This window comes from Chiloscyllium punctatum, chromosome 8 (assembly GCF_047496795.1).
Source record: "Chiloscyllium punctatum isolate Juve2018m chromosome 8, sChiPun1.3, whole genome shotgun sequence".
Classification (NCBI taxonomy): domain Eukaryota; kingdom Metazoa; phylum Chordata; class Chondrichthyes; order Orectolobiformes; family Hemiscylliidae; genus Chiloscyllium; species Chiloscyllium punctatum.
Genome location: NC_092746.1, coordinates 128,889,736 through 128,913,181, shown reverse-complemented (window position 1 = coordinate 128,913,181; position 23,446 = coordinate 128,889,736). Strand labels below are relative to the sequence as shown.

At 42.8% G+C, this 23,446-nt stretch overlaps 1 protein-coding gene across 2 annotated transcripts in view; it reads left to right on the top strand.

The window, feature by feature from the left end:
- zftraf1 (zinc finger TRAF-type containing 1) overlaps positions 1–23,446 on the top strand; it is a 139,674-nt gene that overhangs the window by 88,225 nt on the left and 28,003 nt on the right. The gene's annotated exons all lie outside the window — the stretch shown is intronic.

The following is a 23,446-nucleotide window of genomic DNA, read 5'->3' as shown; positions in this document are numbered from 1 at the left end:
AGCACGAACAGCCAAGTTTCTGGTATCGTGACTGGCTCTAATGCAACGATGGGTATGTCGGGTTCCAAGAGATCAATTGTGTTAGGGGACTCTCTAGTCCAAGACACAGACAGACTTTTCTGTGGCCAGCAGTGAAAAATCAGAATGGTGTGTTGCCTCCTTGGGACAATATCATTGTACACATTGGAAGCAACAACAAAGGAAGGGAAAAGGATGAGATTCTGAAGGGAGAATATCGTGTTAGGTAGGAATTTTAAAATGAGATCCTAGAGAATAGTAATATCTGGATTATTCCTGGTCCTGCGAACAGAGAGGATAGCAATAGGAGGATAGATCAGATGAGTAAATGACTGAGGAGCTGGTGTATGGGAGAAGGATTCCCATTTTTGGATCATTGGAAGCTCTTCAGGGGTAGGAGTGACATGTACAAGAAGGATGGATCGCACCTGAATTGGAAGGGGATTAATATACTGGCAGGGAGATTTGCTAGCGCTGCTCAGGAGGATTTAAACTAGTAAGGTGGGGGATTGGGACCCGGGGAGTTAGTGAGGAAAGAGATCAGTCTGAGACTGGTACAGTCAAGAAAAGAAGCAAGTCAAACAATCAGGGCAGGCAGGGACAAAGCAGAGAACAAGTTAGGACTGATAAATTTAACTACATTTATTTCAATGCAACGGGTCTAACAGGGAAGGCAGATGGTGGGAGATTTTAACTTCCCAAACATAGACTGGGACTGCCATAGTGTTAAGGGTTTAGGAGAGGAATTTGCTAAGTGTGCACGAGAAAATTTTCTGATTCAGTATGTGGATGTACCTATTAGAGAAGGTGCAAAACTTGACTACTCTTGGGGAAATAAGGCAGGGTAGGTGGGGGAGCACATTGGGGCCAGCGGCCATAATTCTGTTAGTTTTAAAATCATGATGGAAAAATGTAGACCAGATCTAAAAGTTGAAGTTCTAAATTGGAGGAAGGCTACTTTTTACGGTATTAGGCAAGAACTTTCAAAAGCTGATTGGGGTCAGATGTTTGCAGGTAAAGGGACGGCTGGAAAACAGGAAGCTTTCAGAAATGAGATAATGAGAATCCAGAGACAGTATATTCCTGTTAGGGTGAAAGGAAAGGCTGGTGGATGACAAAATAAATTAAGGGTTTGGTTATGAAAAAGAAGGAAGCATAGGTAAGGTATAGACAGGAGAGATCGAGTGAATCCTCAAGTGTATAAAGGCAGTAGGAATATACTTGAGAGAAATCAGGAGGGCAAAAAGGGGTCATGAGATAGCTTTGGCAAATAGGGTTAAGGAGAATCCAAAGGGATTTTACAAATACATCAAGGACAAAGGGTAACAAGGGAGAGAATAGGGCCCCTCAAAGATTAGGAGGAGAAAGTGAGGACTACAGATGCTGGAGATCAGAGTCGAGAATGTGTTGCTGGGATACGACAGCAGGTCAGGCATCATTCGAGGAGCAGGAGAATAAATAAGTGACATTGACTACCTCAACCTGTCCACCCCTCCTACCCACTCTAACCTCCCACTCTCAACGCACAGCCATCTACTCCATCTGCTCCAACCCCAACCTCACCATAAAAAGTCTTCCCAATGAAGGGATTATGCCTGAAACGTTGATTCTCCTGCTCCTCGGATGATGCCTGATCTGCTGTGCTATTTCAACATCAAAGATCAGGTTAGGCAGCATCCGAGGAGTAGGGTTAGGGTTAGGCCTGACCTGCTATGCTTTCCAGCACCACTCTAATCTAGACTCTGATTTTCAGCATCTGCAGTCTTCACTTTTGCCCTCAAAGATCAGCAAGACCGCCTTTGTGTGGAGCCACAGGAGATGGGGAGATACTAAATGAGTATTTTGCATCAGTGTTTATTGTGGAGAAGGACATGGAAGATATAGAATAGGGACATCTTGAAAAATGTGCATATTACAAAGGAGGTGGTGCTGGATGTCTTGAAACACACAAAAGTGAATAAATCCCCAAGACCTGATTAGGTGTTCCCTAGAAGTCTGTGGGAAAGTGATTGCTGGGTCCCTTGCTGAGATATTTGTATCATCAGTAATCACAGGTGAGGTGCCGGAAGACTGGAGGTTGGCTAATGTAGTGCCACTGTTTAAGAAAGGTGGCAAGGACAAGCTAGGGAACTATAGACCAGTGAGCAGGACATCGGTGGTCGGCAGGTTGTTGGAGGGAATCCTGAGGGATAGTCCTTGGAAAGGCAAGGACTGATTAGGGATAGTCAACATGGCCTTGTTTGTGGGAAATCATGTCTCACAAACTTGATTGAGCTTTTTGAAGAAGTAACAAAGAGGATTGATGAGGGTAGAGCGGTGGACTTGATCTGTATGGACTTCAGTAAGGCGTTTGACAAGGTTCCCCATGGGACACTGGTTAGCAAGGTTAACTCTCATGGAATACAGGGAGAACTAGCCATTTGGATACAGAATTCTCCCAAAGGGTGGTGGTGGATGGTTGTTTTTAGACTGGAGGCCTGTGATCAGTGGAGTGCCACAAGGATCATTACTTTTCATCGTTTATATAAATGATTTGGATGTGAACATAGGAGGTATAGTTAGTAAGTTTGCAGATGACACCAAAATTGGAGGTGTAGTGGACAGCGAAGAAGATTACCTCAGATTACAGCAGGATCTTGGGCCAGTGGGCTGAGAAGTGGCAGCTGGAGTTTAATTTATATAAATGTGAGGTGCTGCATTTTGGGAATGCATATCTTAGCAGGACTTTTACACTTAATGGTAAGGTCCTAGGGAGTGTTGCTGAACAAAGAGACCATGGAGTGCAAGTTCATAACTCCTTGAAAGTGGAGTTGCAGGTAGATGGATAGTGAAGAAGGCATTTGATATGCTTCCCTTTATTGGTCAGAGTATTGAGTACAGGGATTAGGAGGTCATGTTGCCACTGGTTGGGCCACTGTTGGCATATTGCTTGCAAATCTGGTCGTCTTCCTATCGGAAGGATGTTCTGAAACTTGAAAGGGTTCAGAAAAGATTTACAAGGATGTTGCCAGGGTTGGAGGATTTGAGTATAGGGAGATGTTGAATAGAGTGCACTGTTTTCCCTGGTGTGTCAGAGGCTGAGGGGTGACCTTATTGAGGTATATAAAATCATGAGGGGCATGGATAGGATAAATAGACAAAGTCTCTTCCCTGGGGTGGAGGAGTCCAGAACTAAAGATATAAAAGAGACCTAAGGGGCAACGTTTTCATGCAGAGGGTGGTACGTGTATGGAATGAGCTGCCAGATGAAGTGGTGAAGGCTGGTAAAATTGCAACATTTAAAATGCATCTGGATGGATATATGAATAGGAAGGGTTTGGAGGAATATGGGCTGGGTGCTGGCAGGTGGGACTAGATTGGGTTGAGGTATCTGGTTGGCATGGACGAGTTGGACCGAACGGTCTGTTTCTGTGCTGTACATCTCTGACTCTACTCCAAGTGTGGCCTCACCATATTGTGTTCAGTTATGGTCACCTTGTTATAGGAAGAATTAATTAAACTGGAAAGTGTGCAGACGAAATTTACAAGGATCTTGCCAGGAGTCAGTGGTCTGAGTGACAGGGAGAGATTGGACAAGCTAGGACTTGTTTCTTTAGAGCACAGGAGACTGAGGGGGCACCTTATGGAAATATTAACCTTATAAGATGATCATGAGAGGCATGGATATGGTGAATGCACTCAGTCTTTTTCCCTGGGTTGGGGGATTGAGGACTAGAGGGCATCAGCTTAATACTAGAGGGGAGAAAATAAAAGGGAACCTGAGGGGCAACTTTTTTTTAACGCAGGGTGGTACGCATATGGAATGAGCTGCCAGTGGAAGTGGTTGAGACGTGTACATTGGCAACATTTAAAAGGCATTTTGGCAAATACATGGATAGGAAAGAACTAGGATATGGGCCAAGTGAAGGGAAGTAGGGTTAGTGCAGACGGACATTTTAGTCGGCATGGACCAGTCTGGCCAAAGGGCCTGTCTCTGTCCTGTATGAGTCTATGACCAGTAAGTGAAAGACTTTTAGAATTTGTGAAGTAGTCATTCTATGTTTCCTATAAAAGTAGTGGAAAACACAGTGTAGATTGTCATTTATATCAGAATTTTCACTGCCAAGCAGAGAGCCTATTTATCATACTCAGTTTTATGTCTCTCAATTTCAATCTTTGTGCTTAATGAATCTAATCCACACCCTTAATTGTATTTTCCATGTGAAACAGCCTCCAGGTTAGAATCCCTTCATTGGGGCAAATCAGCGTAAACAATTTGTCTAGGTGCAGAGAAATCACTCTGGATGTACCAGTTCCTTACCAGTTTGTTACTTGTACAACTGATATCATCTCTCAACCACATTTCAAAGCTGTAGAATCCTGCAATTTTCTATCTTTGCTTGTACCTTCAGTCCTCTGCCATTAGGAATCATCCCTTTTTTAATCTAAATGCTGTCTCATTCGTGCACCTTGGTCTTCAAAACTGAGCATCTTGATTGAGGTGCAATGGGACCAGAATACTGATTTGTAGCATGGCATCTTCTGACTAGTACTGTAATGCTCCACTATTTTAGTTGTAGATCGCTCCACTATTGATTATTGTCCTATACCTTAGTTCGTCTAGGCTGCAGAAATCTCTCCTAAAAGTAATTTTTCAAGAAGTGGCTGACCTCTGCTCCTCTGCCCTATTTATCCAAAAAGCAGAAGGATAAAGCTCCAAATCCAATCACATTGTATCCATTCAAAGCAGGAGATGACAGCGGAACTAATATCCTTACTAAAATTCGTTTCGAATAAAAATCAATTTTGGAGAATGAGCCAGCAGTAACTAGTGTTAAAGGAGGAGATAGGATTAATCCAGGGAACTGCACTTATACCCATTTTTATGTTCAGAGAACATGTTGAAATGCGTAGTCCTGTTGGTTATTAGCTGGTTAGTATGGTTATGTGGCTTTGGTTGAACGTGGCTCGGGTGAATAGTCCAGCTGATTTGAATTCTAACCTTCAGTTTCAGTCTTCTGCCTTGTTTGTCTCCCGACTCCATGTGTTGCAACATGGAGTCTGAAGATATTTTGTAATAGTTTTCACTTTACACAATCCAGAATCTTAAAGCAATGTGCAAAGCCTGTAAGATGTTGACAAAAGTTTATTGTGTACCTTAATCATAATATTTGGTCTGTTCATAGCTGAATGATGCATATGCAGCAAATATGTTTGTTGGCCGAAAGATTCAGCTGAATCAGTGAGATACCATCTTTTGAGCAGACCTTTCTCTCAGTTTAATTAAGAATTATTCCTGATCAGCTTTTGCAGTACAAGTTATTTTTCTTCACCCAGACAAGGAAAGACTACTTGCTGAATGCTACACTGTCTTGGCAGTTCTCCCTTTTGCTGTTTCTTTGCCTTGTGTTAGTGAATTCATTCATTTACTTAATTTTACAGTCCTGTACCAAAGAGTAACACTTGAAATGTGGCCCAACATCTCACAACTCAGCAACTGTCAATTGCATTGTAGACTTTTGAAGTAGCTCTGACCTTGATTGTATGCATGTTATTGTGAAATATGTAATTTTTTTGAGTAATAAAGACCATAATGAAGGTTGAATTGACAAGAATCTTCCAGAGATTTGCAACCATCAAGCACAATCTGCCAATCTACATTAATAGATACAATTTAAATATTCACTCCTTCCATATTCCTGATCCATACTGACCGCTATCTTCAAGATGTACTTCACCATAACACATTACAAATCCATTACATTGAACACCTGCAAGGACTAGGTAGGAGATACATGGGAACACACACCATCAAGTTCTCCAAGCCGTTCAACATCCTCATTTGAATTGTGTGTGTCTGGATCCGAATCCTATTGGTGTTCCTACACCATGTGGACTGCAGCAATCCAAGAAGGCATCTCTCTGCCACCATTTTGAGGGCAACAAATGTTCGCCTTGTCAGGCATAGCCATATTCCATGAAAGAATTTTAAAAAGCAAAACGCTAGTCTAAACTTTCTATGAAATTATTGTTATACAGTATGTGTATTTGTAAACGTTTTATGAAAGAAGCTGTTTCGTTTTTTACAACTTTTTTTTCTAAACATTAATGGGGCACTGGAATGACTTTTATTTAGATGAGGTGTCAATCCTACATTGTCTGATTTCAAGTGGGTGGCACTGTTTGGAGTAATTTACTTCTGGAATGTTGGACAATATTATCCCTCTGTCTAAGCGTGTGCTGCTAGAAAAGCACAGCCTGTCGGGCAGCATCCGAGGAGCAGGAGAGTTGACATTTCGAGCATAGGCTCTTCGTTAGGGATGAGGGGGTGGCCCAAGGAGGCTGAGAGATAAATGGGAGTGGGGCAGGACCTGGGGGGTGGGGAGGAGAAGGAGGAGGTAGCTGGGAATGCAATAGGTTGATGGAGGTTGGTGTGATGTTGCTAGGACAGAAAGGAGGGGGAGCTGATGGACGGGTAAGACAGTTCGAGGATGGTGCTGAGTTGGAAGGTTGGCTCTGGGATAAGGTGGGGAAAGGGGAAATTAAAAAAAATAGTGAAGTATATATTGATCCCATGTGGTTGGAGGGTCCCAAGATGGCAGTTGAGGCATTCTTACTCCAGATATCGGGTGGCTAGAGTTTGGCGGTGGAGGAGGCCCAGAACTTGCATGTCCTTGGCAGAGTGGTTGGGAGAGTTGGAATGTTCGGCCACAGGGCAGTGAGGTTGTTTAGTGTGTGCATCTTAGAGATGTTCTCTGAAAAGTTCTGCAAGTTGGCGTCCCCTCTCCCCAAGATAGAGGAGACCCACAGAGAGCAGTGGACACAGTAGATGACGTGTGGAATACAGGTAAATCTCTGTTGGATGTAGAAGGATCCTTTGGGGCCTTGGGTGGTGGTGAATAGGGAGGTGTGGGTGCAGGTTATGCATTTACAGTGGTAAGTGCAAAACCTACACACAGACACATTTTATCTCAGACCCTGATTTTCCTGGTCCTCAGATGCTGCCTGACCTGTTTTGGTTTTCCAGCACCACACTATTCGACTCTGATCTCTAGCATCTGCAGTCCTTGCTTTCTCCTAATATCTATTCCTCAACTAATATTACCAAAACAAATTGTCTCATTACTATTTGAGGCATATTGCTAGCAACAAACTGTGCTGATGTATTTCCCCCATTCCACAAGTAATTATGCCTCTATTTCAGACCACCTGCAATTGGTTAGATGCAACTACATACAAACTCTCCCTTCCTAAAATACCTTTGATTGTGATGTGCTCTTTCTCCATATAAGTGCACTGTGTTTATTGATGCAATTTTCTAATCCTATATTTTACCTCACCATGCGATTTTCACAGGATAACATTGGACTTCCTGTTATTTTAACAATTAAAAGAGGGGGTTGGCAAAGGAAGTTACTTTGAAATTGCAGGGTGAGGGTGTGGGTTATATTGCTGCAATCTCCAAGATGGATGGTGTTATACCACAGGGGGAATGATGACCTTATGGTATTATTGCTGGATAATTTAATCCAGAAAGTTAACTAATGGTTCAAATCCTGCCAAAGCAGATTGTAGAATTTGAATTAATTCCAGACTTTTCAGAAAATTTAAGAATCCACTACTGTCCATGAAGCCATTGTAGATTGTCAAAAAAAATCTTATGTGGATCACTGTTTCCTTTAGGGAAGGAAGCTGCCATCCTCCCCTGTCTGATCTACATGTGACTCTAGACCTACAGCAATATGGTTGACTTTCAACTGCCCTCTGGCCAATGCCTCGTCTCGTGAATGAATTTAAAAAAAATACACTTGCTATGTTTGTATTACAAATCACCTCTGAAAGATACAGCAGCTGCACTCACCTGCTTCAAATATTGCTGTAAGTGCTTTGATGAGAACAAGAAGGTGAACCTCTGCACCAGTGCTGCTAATTTATGGCATTCTGCTCTGGAAATTGTTACAATGTAATACTGGATACTGTAATATTGTCACTCTATCATAGTCTCTCTCTTGAATATCCCAGGAAACTCTGGCTACATCAATGAACTGAACTGTATTCTACATTTAGGAATATTATCCACCTGCCAAGGCTCTGCTTTAAAAAAATGTCTATATACATAGTATGTATTATAGCCACAACTCACTCATTTAGTGCTTTTCACCACTTGAGACATATTAAGGCACCTTATAGCGCTTTATAAAGCAGTGTGATAATAATCCACATAAGGAGATTTTGGATCAGTTACAGAAAAGCTTAGTCAAATTTCTAAAGAGCCATTTTAAAGGGGAAAGGTGAGGTGGAAATGGGATTCCAGACGTCAAGGCAACTGACGGCAGTGCTACCAATTGTGGAGAGATTAAGGCCTGAATTATGTTCAAGGGAGCATAGATATCTGAGGATTATCAGCCTGGAAAAAATTACAGGAATAGGTAGGGGTGAGGCTATTTGTAAACAATTATGAGTATTGTAAGGTCACAATGCTACTTGGCTGGGAGTGCTGTAGATCAGTGAGCACATGGATGGATGGGGGAATTGGATTTGTGAGTTAGGCAAACTTTTGGATGACTTCAGACTAGGCGGAAATGAGTTGGAATATTGAGTTGAGGTTACAAAGACATGAATAATGCTTTCTGAAGCAGATGGAGATGTGACAGGTAAAGTCAAGAAATATCAGGGTGTTGGAAATTGATATTTTAGTGCTGACAGCAAAGTGAGTTTGGAATGTCATCACAAGATCCAACGTGATATCAAAGAGCAAAGAGACTGGCTAAATATCACCTGCCCTGGGAGAGGGGAGTGAGTAGCTAGGGAACAATGTCTTCAGCAAAGACAGGAGAATAAACTTTAAGGTTTACAATTATGGAGTCAGTTTCTGATCAGCCAGTACAGGATACAGCATAAACTTTGATAAATAGGACTGGAGGACTGAAAGTTCTGGTCGCCTCACTTTAGGAAAGATGTGGAAGCTTTGGAGAGGGTGCAGAGAAGATTTACCAGGATGTTGCCTGGAATGGAGAGTAGGTCGTACGAGGATAGGTTGAGAGTTCTCGGCCTTTTCTCGTTGGAACGGCGAAGGATGAGGGGTGACTTGATAGAGGTTTATAAGATGATCAGAGGAATAGATAGAGTAGACAGTCAGAAACTTTTTCCCCGGGTACAACAGAGTGTTACAAGGGGACATAAATTTAAGGTGAAGGGTGGAAGGTATAGGGGAGATGTCAGGGGTGGGTTCTTCACCCAGAGAGTGGTGGGGGCATGGAATGCGCTGCCCGTGGGAGTGGTAGAGTCAGATTCATTGGCGACCTTTAAGCGGCATTTGGATAGGTACATGGATGGGTGCTTAATCTAGGATAGAAGTTCGGCACAACATCGTGGGCCGAAGGGCCTGTTCTGTGCTGTATTGTTCTGTGTTCTATGTTCTATGATGCTAATGAGGTAGGACTGGGAGTTGAGGGTATATGTCCCTCTCACCCAATGATGCTGTCTTGGGGGTTGGGAGCGGGGATAGCATGCAGGTGGGAAATAGGGGACAAAAATAGAATCTTGGGTAGCACCCAGGGGTAATCGTGTGAGAGTGAGCAGAGAAGCCATCACAAACAACTCTCTGGTATGAATGGAAGATAAGAATGCAAAAAGATAAAAGCACTGGAGGAGTGAAGAATGATGCTGATGAGGTAGAACTGGGAGTCTGAGTCATACCTATCATTAAGGATGATGTTTGTGGTTCTTGGAGGCCAATCATCTCACTTCCAGGATCTCATTCTTGCCATTCCTCAGAATAATGCCCTAGGTCCAGCCAACTTCAGTTGAGACCTTCTTTCTGTCACAAGGTCAGAAATGGGAATGTTCACAGATAATAGCATAATGTTCAGTAGCATTCATGACACCTCAGACACTCAAGCAGCTTGTGTTCACATGCAGCATGATCCAGGCAATATCTAGTGTTAAGTAACATTTGCATCACACAAGCACTTGGCAATAATCAGCTCAAATAAGGAGAATCTAACCACCTACTTTGACATTTGTTGATATTACAATTGCTGAATTCCCCCACTATTGACGTCATTGTGGTTACCATTGACCACAAAAAGAATTCAACCACTCATATAAATACTGTAATAAAACAAAGTTGAAGAGTCGCCAGACTAGAAGTGTTAACTTTACTTTCTCCCCACAGGTGCTGTTAGATCTGCTGAGTTTTGCCAGCAATTTCTGTTTTTGTTCATGTAAATACAGTGTGTACAAGGCTTAGAATTCTGCAGCAAGTAATCACCTTGTGCCTTCTTACTGCCTGTCCACCATCTACAAAGCACAGCAGGAGTGTGATGGAATTCTTCTCACTTCCTGGATGGATGCAGTTCCAACATCACTCAAGAAGTTTGTCATAATGGAGGACTAAGCCTGTTTGATCAGCACCCCATCAATCAACTCCCACATTCACTTTGTTATCATTATTGCACAAGGGTAGCAATTGATACTATTCACAAAATGCACTACAGCATCTGCAAACTCTATTGCCTAAAAGGACAAGGGCAGCAGGTGCGTGGAAACACCACCACCTCCAAATGCTCTGCTCCACCATTCAATTACTGATGTGTTTCTTAACCCCATTCTCCTGCCTTCTGCCTGTAACCCTTGATTCCCTTTTTAATCAAGAATCTATTTACCTCTGTCTTAAATATACTTAATGATTTGGCCTCCACATCTTTCTGCAGCAGTGAGGTCCACAGATTTACCACCCTCCGGCTGACTAAATGCCTCCTCATCTCAATTCTAAAGGTCATCCCTTCACTCTGAGGCTGTGGCCTCATGTCCTAGTCTCTCCTACTAATGGAAACATCATCATGTCCATTCTATCCAGGTCTTTCAGTAGTCTGAGTAAGTTTCAATGAAATCTCCCCTTCTAATCCCTTCTAAACTCTATCAAGTACAGATCCAAAATCCTCAACCTCTCCTCCTATGACAAGGCCTTCATCCCGGGATTATTTTTGTAAACTTCCCCGGACCCTTTCCAAGTCTAGCACATCTTTCCTTAGATACGGGTTGATGGAGCAACACCTCAAAAGTTATCTTCGCATCACCGTTTCAAAGAGAATCCGAGATAAACAATCGTGATGCACATCCATCAGTGACTAATTTTTAAACATCAAAAAGTATCTTTGGTTGCTGTCTTGGAGGGGTAGCATGCAGATGGGAACTAGGGGACAAAAATAGATTCTTGGGTAGTACTCGGGTAATCGTGTAAGAGTGGGCAGAGAACCCATCACAAATAACTCTGGTATGAATGGAAGCTAAGAATGGAAGAAGTTAAAAGCAGTCCTTCCCAGAGGGCTAGGAGGTGTTGGAGAGAGAGTGTGAGATCAACCGTGAGAAGTGCTGTCACAGGTTAAGGAAGAAATGTTGAACTTTGTCACGCTGTGGAGGTGCCGTTGTTGGACTGGGGTGGACAAAATTAAAATATGCCAGGTTATAGTTCAGCAGGTTTATTTGGAAGCACTAGCTTTCAGAGCACTGCCCCTTGCTCAGGTAATTAGTGGGGCAGGATCATAAGAGACAGAATTTATAGCAAAAGATCATAGTATCATGCAATTAAAATGATGTATTGAACAAACCTAGATAGCTCTTTGTCACAATTGCAAAAATGGCATTTGTAACCTCCTGTTGCAGTGATCTGTCAGGATTGGAAACCAAATTGGGGGATACAAGCATGGAATTTTGGGAAAGGTGCAATAATATTTTGGCGGCAACATTCATGGATTCTGCAAAGGAGGACCGTTTGGAGATTGGACAGAAGCCTTCAAGGACAATGGGATCAGAAATTAATTTTCTGAGGAATAAGAAATCAGTGAGAAAGGGATTAATTAACAGTCTTGATGTGCAGGATCCATTGGGGCAAAGTGACCATAAAATGATAAAGTTGCTCATTAAGATGAAGAGTGAAAAAGTAAATCTGAAGCTAGAGTCTTGAATCTAAACAAAGGGAGTGATTCATGAGTTGGTAATGATGGATTGGGGAGCCATACTGAACGGCTGCCAGGATAAGTGGTGACTAATATTTAAGGATCATATGCATTGTAACAATAATCCATTCCCATCTTTTGCAAAAACAAAACAAGAAAGGTGGTGCAACCATAAAATAAACTATGGATAGTATTAGTTCTAAACAGGAGACATATAAAATTGCTAGAAAAGCAAGCCTGAGGACTTGGGAACATTTTAGAGTTCAGTAAAAAAGGACAGAAAAATTGATCAAGAGGGAGAAAACAGAATATGAGACAAAACATGCAGGAACAATAGGGGCATTATTGTAGAGTCAGTATTTATTATCTCTCTCTAATTGTTAAGAGTCAGCCACATGTGGATCTGGAGTCACATATAGGCCAGACCAGGTATGGATGGCAGTTTCCTTCCCTAAAAGGCATTAGTGAACCAGGTGGGTTTTTATGACAAGTGACAGTGATCTAATTTAGACTTCGAATTCATTTTTATTGAATTCAGATTCCATAATCTCTTATTGTGGGATATAAAAACAGGTCCACAAAACACTACCTGAGACTCTGGATTGTAAATCTAGTGACAATACCATGAGGCAATCATGTACTCTCTTCACATATTTTTAGAAGCTTTTATTAGAGAAAGATTTTTAAAGGCAAATATGGTCAGTTCTGCTAGAAAATAGTTCCGTTCTCATTCAATCTTGCATTATAATAAAATTGTGCAATAGCAGCAGCATTTAAACAAATGGGGCTGGAATCGCGTTATAATCAATACATACCTTAAAAGTTCGAGCTGTAGAAATAGTGTCCCCAATTTGGCAATCACATTAAAGCGAATTCACATTAATGAAAGACACATTATAGCAGAATGACCAATGTGGAAAATTACAATGGGGAACAAAGGAATACCAAAGAATTGAATATGCCTCTTGACTTGGTTTTCACAGAAGAGGACACATAATTTTTCTTACAAGGCTCGATAGAATAGCTGTGCAGGAATGATGCTTCCACTAGTTGGGGTGTCCAGAATCAGGCAACATTTTCAGAATATGAGACAGGTGCAGATGCAAGTGTTATAGCTGCCCTGGAACAGCTTGGCGAAGGACACATCTAGGTCTGAGACACAAATCTTCCTTGCTGTTGCTGGAATGTGTGAGGGCCTATAGCTTTTGCAGCATCCAAACAGACCCTTCAGTCCAACTAGTCCACGCCGACCATGTTCCCAAACTAAACTAGTCCCACCTGTCTGCATTTGACCCATTTTCCTCCAAATCTTTACTATTCATAAACTTATCCAAATGTCTTTTAAATGCTGGTAACTGTACATGCATCCACGACTTCCTCTAGCAGTTCATCGCAAACACTAACCACTCCGTGTAAAAATGTTGCCCCTCGTGTCCTTTTTAAATCTTCCTCCTGTCACCTTAAAAATATAAACCCTAGTTTTGAATGCTTTCACTTTGGGGAAAAGACCTTTGCTATTCATCTTATCTATGCTTCTCATGGTTTTATAAACCTCTGAAAGGTTTATAAACCTCTGAAACCTCAATATCCTACGCTCCAGGGAAAAATGCCCCAGCCTATTTTTATTGATTTCGCTACACTGGCTAAAGACTGATATCTGTGATGCTGGAGGATTCATTGTTGCAAATGGTTCAGCCTTGTCTATTCTGTTGATGGGTGATACTTCCCCTTTATTGTGGATAATTATATTTGTGAATCTGCATCCTCCAGTGAATCGTTTAATTGTCCACAATCATTCGAAACTGGATATGGCAGGGCCGCAGAGCTTGGATCAAATCTATGTTCATGTAGTCGTTTAGCTCTAACATGTATTTGCTCCCACTTTATGCCTTGCAAGTAATCCTGAGTTGCATCTTCAGCAAATTCTCTATTTTTAGGTATGTTTGATGCAGCACCAGGCATAAGTGTCCTGCACTCTTTATTAAACCAGCCTTGATGGTAATGGTAGAGTGAGGAGCCATGATTATGGTTCTGCTGCTAAAAGCCCACAGTGCCTCATGGATACCCAGTCTTGAGTTGTTGGAGCTATTTGAAATTATCCTGTTCAGCAAGGTGATAGTAGCACACGACACATTACAGGGTATCCTCAATCTAAGGACAGGACTTTGTCTCAGTGAGAACTATGCAGTGCTCTCTTCCACCAACTTTCATTCTCAGCAATCAGTAATAATTAGATTGGAGAAGACAAATTTTAACAGGTTTTTCTCTGTTTCTGATTCTGTCACCTTTCTGCAGACCCAGTCTAGCATCTATGTCCTTTAGAACTTGACCAACTTGGTCAGTAGTATTTTTACTGAACCACTTTTCATGATAGCTGTGTAAATCCCTCAACCAGTGTACATTCTGCACCCTTGCCACTGTGCTTCCATTTGATCTTCACCATAGAGGAGAATAGATTCATCAGCCGAGGAAGAACAGAATATGGTTGTCAGCAGGAGGTTTCCTTGCCTAAATCCTTTCCAATTGTATACCATTGCGCTATGACCTCCAGTGGATCAGGAAATACCCTGTGATAGTGATGTTTAGGATATTTTACGTAAGCAGTGATTTTGTAAACATTACTGTCAGGCTGTTTGTTGACTAGCCTACGAGACAGCTTAAGAATTTTGGCATGATACCCCAGATGTTGATAAAGGAGGACTTTGCAGAATCAACTGACCTTCATTTGCCATTCTAGTCGTGCCTGGGCCGATGCAAAGTGATCTGTCCAGTGGCTAGATACATAAGGATGACAGATTTCCTTCCCTAGAGGGCGTGAACCAGATGGTGTTAGCATTCAGTGACATTAACAAGAGCACTTAGGCCACTTTGTGCATACACACTTTCTAACCTCATACCATTTATGAAATAGCCTGCACATCTGTTGCTCCTACCAAAGTGGATGACCTCACATTTTCCTTTATTATATTCCATCTGAGATTTTTTTTAAAATTCACTTGTGGGACATGGGCATTGCTGGCTGGACAGCACTTATTGCCCTTGCCTATTTACCCATGAGAAGGTGGGGGTGGATGGTCTTCTCAAAATGCTGCAGTCCACACACAGTAGGTTGACCCATAATGTCCTTGGGGTGAAATTCTAGGTGAAGGACCAGCAATATATTTCCAAGTTGGGATGTTGAGTGGTTTGTAGGGGAACTTGCAGGTGGTGGTATTTCCATGTATCTGCTGCCCTTGGCCTTCTAGATGGAAGTAGCTGTGGGTTTAGAAGGTGCTGTTTAATGATCTTTGGTGATTTTCTGCAGTACCTCTTGTAGATAGTACTGCTGCTACTGAGCATTGGCGGTGGAAAGAGTTAGTGCCAATGGATGTGGTGCCAATTGAGAAAGATGCTTTGCCCTGCATGAAGTCAAGCATTTTGAGTGTTGTTGGAGCTGAACCAATCCAGCTCAGTGTGGAGTATTCCATCACATTCTTGACTAGTGATTTGTAGATAGTGGACAGGTTTTGGGAGTCAGGAGTTACTGCCTACAGTATTCCTAGCCAGTGTGTTTAGTTTTGAATTGAGTTTCTGGCCAATGGTAACCCAAGGATGTTGGTGATGGGGGATTCAGTGAAGGGGTGCTGGTTAGATTGTCTCTTATTGGAGATAGTCATTCCCTGGCACTTGTGTGGCTCAAATGTTACTTAACCACTTTTTAGCCCAAGATGAATATTTTCCAGATCTTGTTGCATTTGAATGAGGGCTTCAGTATCTGAGGAGTTGCACATGGTACTGTAAATTGTGCAATTATTGACTGATATCCGTACTTCTAAGAAAGAAGAAGAATACAGTACTGGAACATGCCCTTCACCCCATCAAGCCTGCGCTGACACATTTTGCCCTTCCATACTAAAACTGTTTTCCCTTACAGGATCCATATCCCTCTATTCCCTTCCTATTCATGTATTCGTCCAGATTCTTATTGGATGCTGCGATTGTGTCTGCTTCCGCCACCTCCTCTGACAACGTGTTCCAGGAACTCATCAGTCTTTGAGTGAAAAATCTGCCTCGCGTAACTCTTTTAAACTTGCCACCTCACACCTTGAATTTCTACTACTATGTCTAATGGTCTTATATTCTATGAGGTCCATTTGACTGGCTTTGTTACACTCCTACACTTATTCTGTCTCACTCAGGCAAAGTCTCACTTAGCGTCACAATTTGGCATGCACTGACTGTGTGAACATAGAACAGTACAGGCCCTTCGGCCTTCAGTGTTGTGCCAACCTTTTACCCTACTCTAAGATCAAGCTAACCTATAAACCCTTCATCGTACTATCATCCATGTGCCTATCCAAGAGTCGCGTAAGTGTCCCTAGTGTAACTGACTGTACAACCACTGCTGGCCGTGCATTCCATACACCCACCACTCTGTGTGTAAAGAACCTACCTCTGACATCTCCCCTAAACCTTCCTCCAGTCACCTTAAAATTATGCCCCCTTGTAATAGCCATTTCAGCCCTGGGAAAAAGTCTCTGGCTATCCATTCAACTATGCCTCTCATCACCTTGTGCTTTAAACAACCAACCCCATAAATAGAGCGCTGATGAGCTTTTTTATAAACTTTCTGCTACAGTAATCAACACCTAATTCAAGCAAGAAATTTCAGGTATATGTTGATAACCACCACTCTAAGGCAGCTGCCTGTTTAATTACATTATTTAACTTCTGTAAAGGATATGATTCTAAGTCTGATTCCTATACTACTATTAAACTGGCAAAAGATTTGCCAGTTGAATTCCCACTTTGACCCAAATTTCCAGATATGCACTCTGTCTCAGTCTGATGTAGTCTCTCTCTGACTGTTCAGACTACACTGACAATTGGAATCAAATATCCCAAGCAAAACTGGAGTAAATGGGAAATGGGGGGATGCAGGCAGAGCTGTCTGTTGGTTGAAGTCACAGCTACCACATAGGAAGGCAGTTGTGGTTGTTCGAGATCAGTTATCTGAATTCCAGGACATCTCTGTAGGGTTCCTCAAGGTAGTGCCCTCAGTTCAACCATTTTCATCAGTCATCTTCTATCCATCATAAGGGATGCATAGGGATGTTTGCTTATGATAACACAATGTTCAGCACCATTCATGACTTCTCAGATACTGAAGCAGCCCATGTCCCAAAGCAACAAAGCCTGCACAAATATCCAGGCTTGGCTCACAAGTAGCAAGAAACATTTGCACTATATAAGTGCCTGGCAATGATAATCTCCAGTAAGAAAGAATCTAACTATCGCCTGTTAACATTCTTTGGTACTGGCATCACTGAATCACCCATAGTCAACACTCTAGGGGTTATCATTGACCAGAAAATTAGCTGGAGAAACCATATAAATATTGTAACTATAAGAGCAGGCCAGAAGCTACGAAAAAACAATGACTGCAGATACTGGAAACCAGATGCTGGATTAGTGGTGCTGGAAGAGTGCAGCAACAAGGAGCAGTAAAATCGACGTTTCGTGCAAAAGCCCTTCATCAGGAATAAAGGCAGAGAGCCTGAAGCATGGAGAGATAAGCTAGAGGAGCATAGAGTACAATAGGTGAGTAGGGGAGGGGATGAAGGTGATAGGTCATGGAGGAGGGTGGAGTGGATAGGTGGAAAAGAAGATGGGCAGGTAGGACAAGTCATGGGGACAGTGCTGAGCTGGAAGTTTGGAACTAGGGTGAGGTGGGGGAAGGGGAAATGAGGAAGCTGTTGAAGTCCACATTGATGCCCTGGGATTGAAGTGTTCCGAGGCGGAATATGAGGTGTTCTTCCTCCAGGTGTCTGGTGGTGAGGAAGCCGCTCCCTCACCACCATAGTAAAACTCCCGACATCCCCAACAGTACCCTTCCACCGACACTCTCATTTGTTTGGCCGAATTGGTCCTCACCCTTAACAATTTTTCATTCGAATCCTCCCACTTCCTCCAGACCAAAGGGGTAGCCCATGGGCACACGTATGGGCGCCAGCTATGTCTGTCTTTTTGTTGGCTACGTAGAACAGTCGATCTTCCGTAATTACACCGGCACCAATACCCACCTCTTCCTCCGCTACATTGATGACTGCATTGGTGCCACCTCATGCTCCCGCAAGGAGGTTGAGCAATTCATCAACTTCACCAACACATTCCACCCTGACCTTAAATTTACCTGGACCATCTCTGACACCTCCCTCCCCTTCCTGGACCTCTCCATCTCCATTAATGATAACCGACTTGACACTGACATTTTTTACAAACCCACCGACTCCCACAGCTAGCTGGATAACACCTCGTCCCACCCTACCTCTTGCAAAAATGCCATCCCGTATTCCCAATTCCTCCGCCTCCGCTGTATCTGCTCCCAGGAGGACCAGTTCCACCGCAGAACACACCAGATGGCCTCCTTCTTTAGAGACTGCAATTTCCCTTCCCACGTGGTTAAAGATGCCCTCCAACACATCTCGTCCACATCCCGCACCTCCACCCTCAGACCCCACCCCTCCAACCGTAACAAGGACAGAACGCCCCTGGTGCTCACCTTCCACCCTACCAACCTTCGCATAAACCAAATTATCTGCCGACATTTCCGCCACCTCCAAAAAGATCCCACCACCAGGGATATATTTCCCTCCCCACCCCTTTCCGCCTTCCATAAAGGCCATTCCCTCCACGCCCCCCCTACAACCCACCCTCCCATCCTGGCACCTTCCCCTGCCACTGCAGGAACTGCAAAACCTGCGCCCACACCTCCTCCCTCACCTCCATCCAAGGCCCTAAAGGAGCCTTCCACATCCATCAAAGTTTTACCTGCACATCCACTAATATCATTTATTGTATCCGTTGCTCCTGATGCAGTCTCCTCTACATTGGGGAGACTGGACACCTCCTAGCAGAGCACTTTAGGGAACATCTCCGGGACACCCGCATCAATCAACCACACTGCCTTGTGGCCCAACTCTGCCGAGGACATGGAGGTCCTGGGCCTCCTTCACCGCCGCTCCCTCACCACCAGACGCCTGGAGGAAGAATGCCTCATCTTCCGCCTCGGAACACTTCAACCCCAGGGCATCAATGTGGACTTCAACAGTTTCCTCATTTCCCCTTCCCCCTCACCTCACCCTAGTTCCAAACTTCCAGCTCAGCACTGTCCCCATGACTTGTCCTACCTGCCTATCTTCCACCTATTCACTCCACCCTCCTTCCTGACCTATCACCTTCATCCCCTCCCCCACTTACCTATTGTACTCTATGCTACTTTCTCTCCACCCCCACCCTCTTCTAACTTATCTCTCCCCGCTTCAGGCTTTCTGCCTTTATTCCTGAAGGGCTTTTGCCCAAAATATCAATTTTACTGCTCCTCAGATGCTGCCTGAACTGCTGTGCTCTTCCAGCACCACTAATCCAGAAGCTAGGAATCCTGCATAATTAACGCACCTCCTGACTTCCCAAAGCTTGTCTGCCATCTGCAAGGCACAAATCAAGATTGTGACCCTTTATGTGTCTGGATGAGCGCAGCTCCAATACACTGAAGAAGCTTGAATTTTCCTAGATAAAGCAGCTCACTTGATTGATACACATCCACAATCATTCATTCCCTTCACCAATCAATGTTCAGTGGGCGGCACGGTGGCACAGTGGTTAGCACTGCTGCCTCACAGCGCCAGAGACCCGGGTTCAATTCCCGCCTCAGGCGACTGACTGTGTGGAGTTTGCACGTTCTCCCCGTGTCTGCGTGGGTTTCCTCCGGGTGCTCCGGTTTCCTCCCACACTCCAAAGATGTGCAGGTCAGGTGAATTGGCCATGCTAAATTGCCTGTAGTGTTAGGTAAGGGGTAGATGTAGATGTAGGGGTATGGGTGGGTTACGCTTCGGCGGGGCGGTGTGGACTTGTTGGACCGAAGGGCCTGTTTCCACACTGTAAGTAATCTAATCTAATCTAGCAGCAGTGTGTATCATTTACAAAATGCACTACAGAAAGGCTTCTTACACAGCACCTTCCACATTCACAACCACTTCTGTCATCGAGGACGACAAGGACAGCAGCTACGTTTCTATGTTACAGGTCACAGAAACCCTTGCTGAAATCTGTTCAGTTTGTGTATTAATGGTTACAAGAAAATGCCCATGTACTGTGTCTCATCCCATTGGATCACTACACAATGTGAATGAAAGCCCCATCTGCATTTAACATTTGTACATGAGAGCAGAAGCTTACCCAGATTTTGAAACCATGTGTAGTTGCTGGATCATCACTGCTTTAAAACAACACACAAGATACTCAGCAGCAGCACGTTAGCATGAAATGCACGTCAAGCTCAATAACCTGTTTACATTTGTTATATTGTGGTTGTTAGAACTCACTAAGAGTGCAGTAAATGCAACATGGTCACATGATCACCTTTATCCACAATCTAAGTGCTGTTCCGAACTGAACACTGTTCCACCCCATCACTTGTTAATGCCCTAGAATCTCCTTAAGCCATTAGAAAAATCAGAAATTTATTAAATATATACTTTTGTTATGTAGAGAGACTAGAGAAGCTGGGTTTGTTCTTGTGAGCAGAGTAAGTTTGTCAGCTGCTCCTCTATTTGAGCATCTTGTCTTCTCTACAACCTTTAAAAAAATGTGTAAATGGTGAGATCCAAGATGGTGGTGATCTGAGAGGTCTGCTTTCCTGAGCTCTTCATCCCAGTTCAGGCAAAGTATCAATCTCCCTTCCCCAATTAAATTACTTCTATGAAAATTTGGCAATTAAAGAGCTTGTGAACCTGTAGACTTACACAAATTTTAGTCAAGTTTGCTTGACTAAAAAATTTGTGAATGAGCACTTGAAATGTCATAACATTTAAGGCTACAGGCCAAATACCGGAAAGTGGGACTCGTATAAATAGATCATTACATATTTGATGGGCCAAAGGGCATTTTCTGCATTGTATAACCCTGTGTCTCAGGGTTACAATTTTCTTTGTGGGTCTTTATGTGACTGAATGGGGACAATTCTCCACCCACGGATTTTTGAGCACGTGGGGCAAAATGTCACATGGGTTATTGAGGTTTAGAGTGCAGAATTTGTTTTGCATGTTTATTATTTCTGCCACCACACTGCCTTATGAGAATGTTGTGACTTAAAGCATGATGCAACTTGATAGGGATGTTGTTGTCATTTAGAATGATTGGTAGCAATGCTGTCTCAGTCAATAATGCTACATTCCAAGGAGAGTTTCAGGATATCTTTGATATGTTTTACTGACCTGGAATACTGGCCATTTGAGAAATGAGAAAACAGAACCTGGAGAGGAGATAATTCTCATCCACCCAGACAGTGTCCAGTTCACTGTTGTTGATTTTGCCTGAATGTTTGTGGAGTTGGTTCAACTTTTAAAAGGAAATTGCAGAAATACTTGAAAAGGAAAGGGGATGTGGAGAGTGAATATGGGGGAGTAGGTATAATTAAACAGTTCTTTCAAAGACAAGATGGACTGAATGTCCTCCCTTTGTGATATGTCTTCTAATGACTTGGGAGTATTGTTACCACACAGTCTGCAACATTTCTGGGAAAAGGTCTGTCACACCTCAGGGATGGGCAATATAATTGTCAGCCTTACCACCAGCATTCACAGCATGAGAACAAAAAACAAATTCCACTAGGAAATTTGAAATGATATACTGTGAAGTTCAGCATATAATTTAGGTTCAGACTACGAGTACATTATAGAAATGGATCTGTAATTCTTCTGTTTACAATGCTTAAAATACATCACAAAATAGAGACTTGAACACCATTTTTAGTAATTTATATATGAGTCTGGCTAAATGGCCTTCATGTCACCACGCTAACTGTTTATTATTGTTCCGTTCTGCTTTTCATATTGCAAAGGATCATGTTATTCCAGACAAGAGTGAGAAAGAGGAGATAACGTTGTTAGCTGTTTTGATATTTTAAAAATCTGACAACAAAGTATTTATATAAGCTTTTCTCTAAATATTACTTGATCCTTCTCACAACACAGGTCAAAGAATATTTATCTGTTATTGATTAGCTTCGTGTGATATTGTCATTGCTAACCTGGCTCTATCTTGTCACTGTCTCTCTGAATGGAGTTGATATTCTTCACTTCTGTTTTATTAACTTATATGTTCCCTCTAACTTGCTCTTATTTCTCTTTGCAAGTTTGCAGTATTTTTTATAAGTTTAGAGAATGAGAATGTGGGTGGGTTAATCTGTACTCTGAGTTGGCAGATAGATTAACATGTACTCATTGAAATAGTGGATGGCCTAACCTGTAGACATTCAGATGGTGGGAGTTCAGAATTGTCCCTATGGTACATATGAACATACAGTCAAGGAACAAGAGTAGGCTAATTGATCCATTGTCAGAAAGTGTAGTGCTGGAAAAGGACAGCCGGTCAGGTAACATCTGAGGAACAGGAGAGTCAGCATTTCGAGCATAAGCTGTTCATCAGGCTTATGCTTGAAACGTTGATTCTCCTGCTCTTCAGATGCTGCCTGACCGGCTGTGCTTTTCCAGTACCACACTTTTTGACTCTGATCTCCAGCATCTTCAGTCCTCACTTTCACCTAACCGATCCATTGAACCCGCTCGCCATATAGGTCCTCCATAACTGATCTGATTTTAACTCTACTTTCCTGCATATCCCCAATAACCTTTCATCACCCTGGTAATCAAGAATGTATCTTACTCTATCTTAAAAATATTTAGAGATTCTGCACCCAATGCCTTTTGGGGAAGGGAATTCATAACCCTCTGAGAGAAAACGTGTTTCCTCATCTCTGTTTTAAATGGGTGATACGTTATTTCTAAACAAAGACCCCTAGTTCTAGGCCTAGCCTGTCTTATCTTTCCTCATAAGGCAATCCAGATATTAGTCTTATAAACCTTCTCTGAACTGCTTCCAATACATTAGCATCCTTCTCTAAGTACAGCAACCAGAACTGTACACCATAGTCCGGATGCAATCTCATCAATGCCCTGTATAACTGAAGCACAACCTCCTTACTCTTGCATTTAGTTCCCCTTCCAATGAAACGTGACATTCTATTGGCTTTCCTGATTATTTGCTGTGCCTGCATACTAATCTGTGATTTGTGCACCAAGATCTGTTTGCATTTCTGAGCTCTGCAACCTCTCACCTTTTCAGTAATATGCTTTTGTATTCTTTCTGCCTCTGCAAAAATTGACAATTTCACACTTAAGCACATCGTACTCCATTGTACTTCCAGTAGAGCAACCAAGGAGACTGCTTGGCCTCTTTCCTCTGGGAAGCCCCGTGCTGGGATGAGAGGCACCTGGGAGGAACAGAAAGTCAGTGTGAGGGCTGCACAATATGGTCTGTCATAAGCTCCACACTGCCATAGGGACTGCACTGAAGATTAATTTGTCCAGTGTGAGATGTTGATATGTTTTCTGGAGACCTGACTTATTTAATACCTTCTTACCATTGTCACAAGCTGCTTCATCTCACAG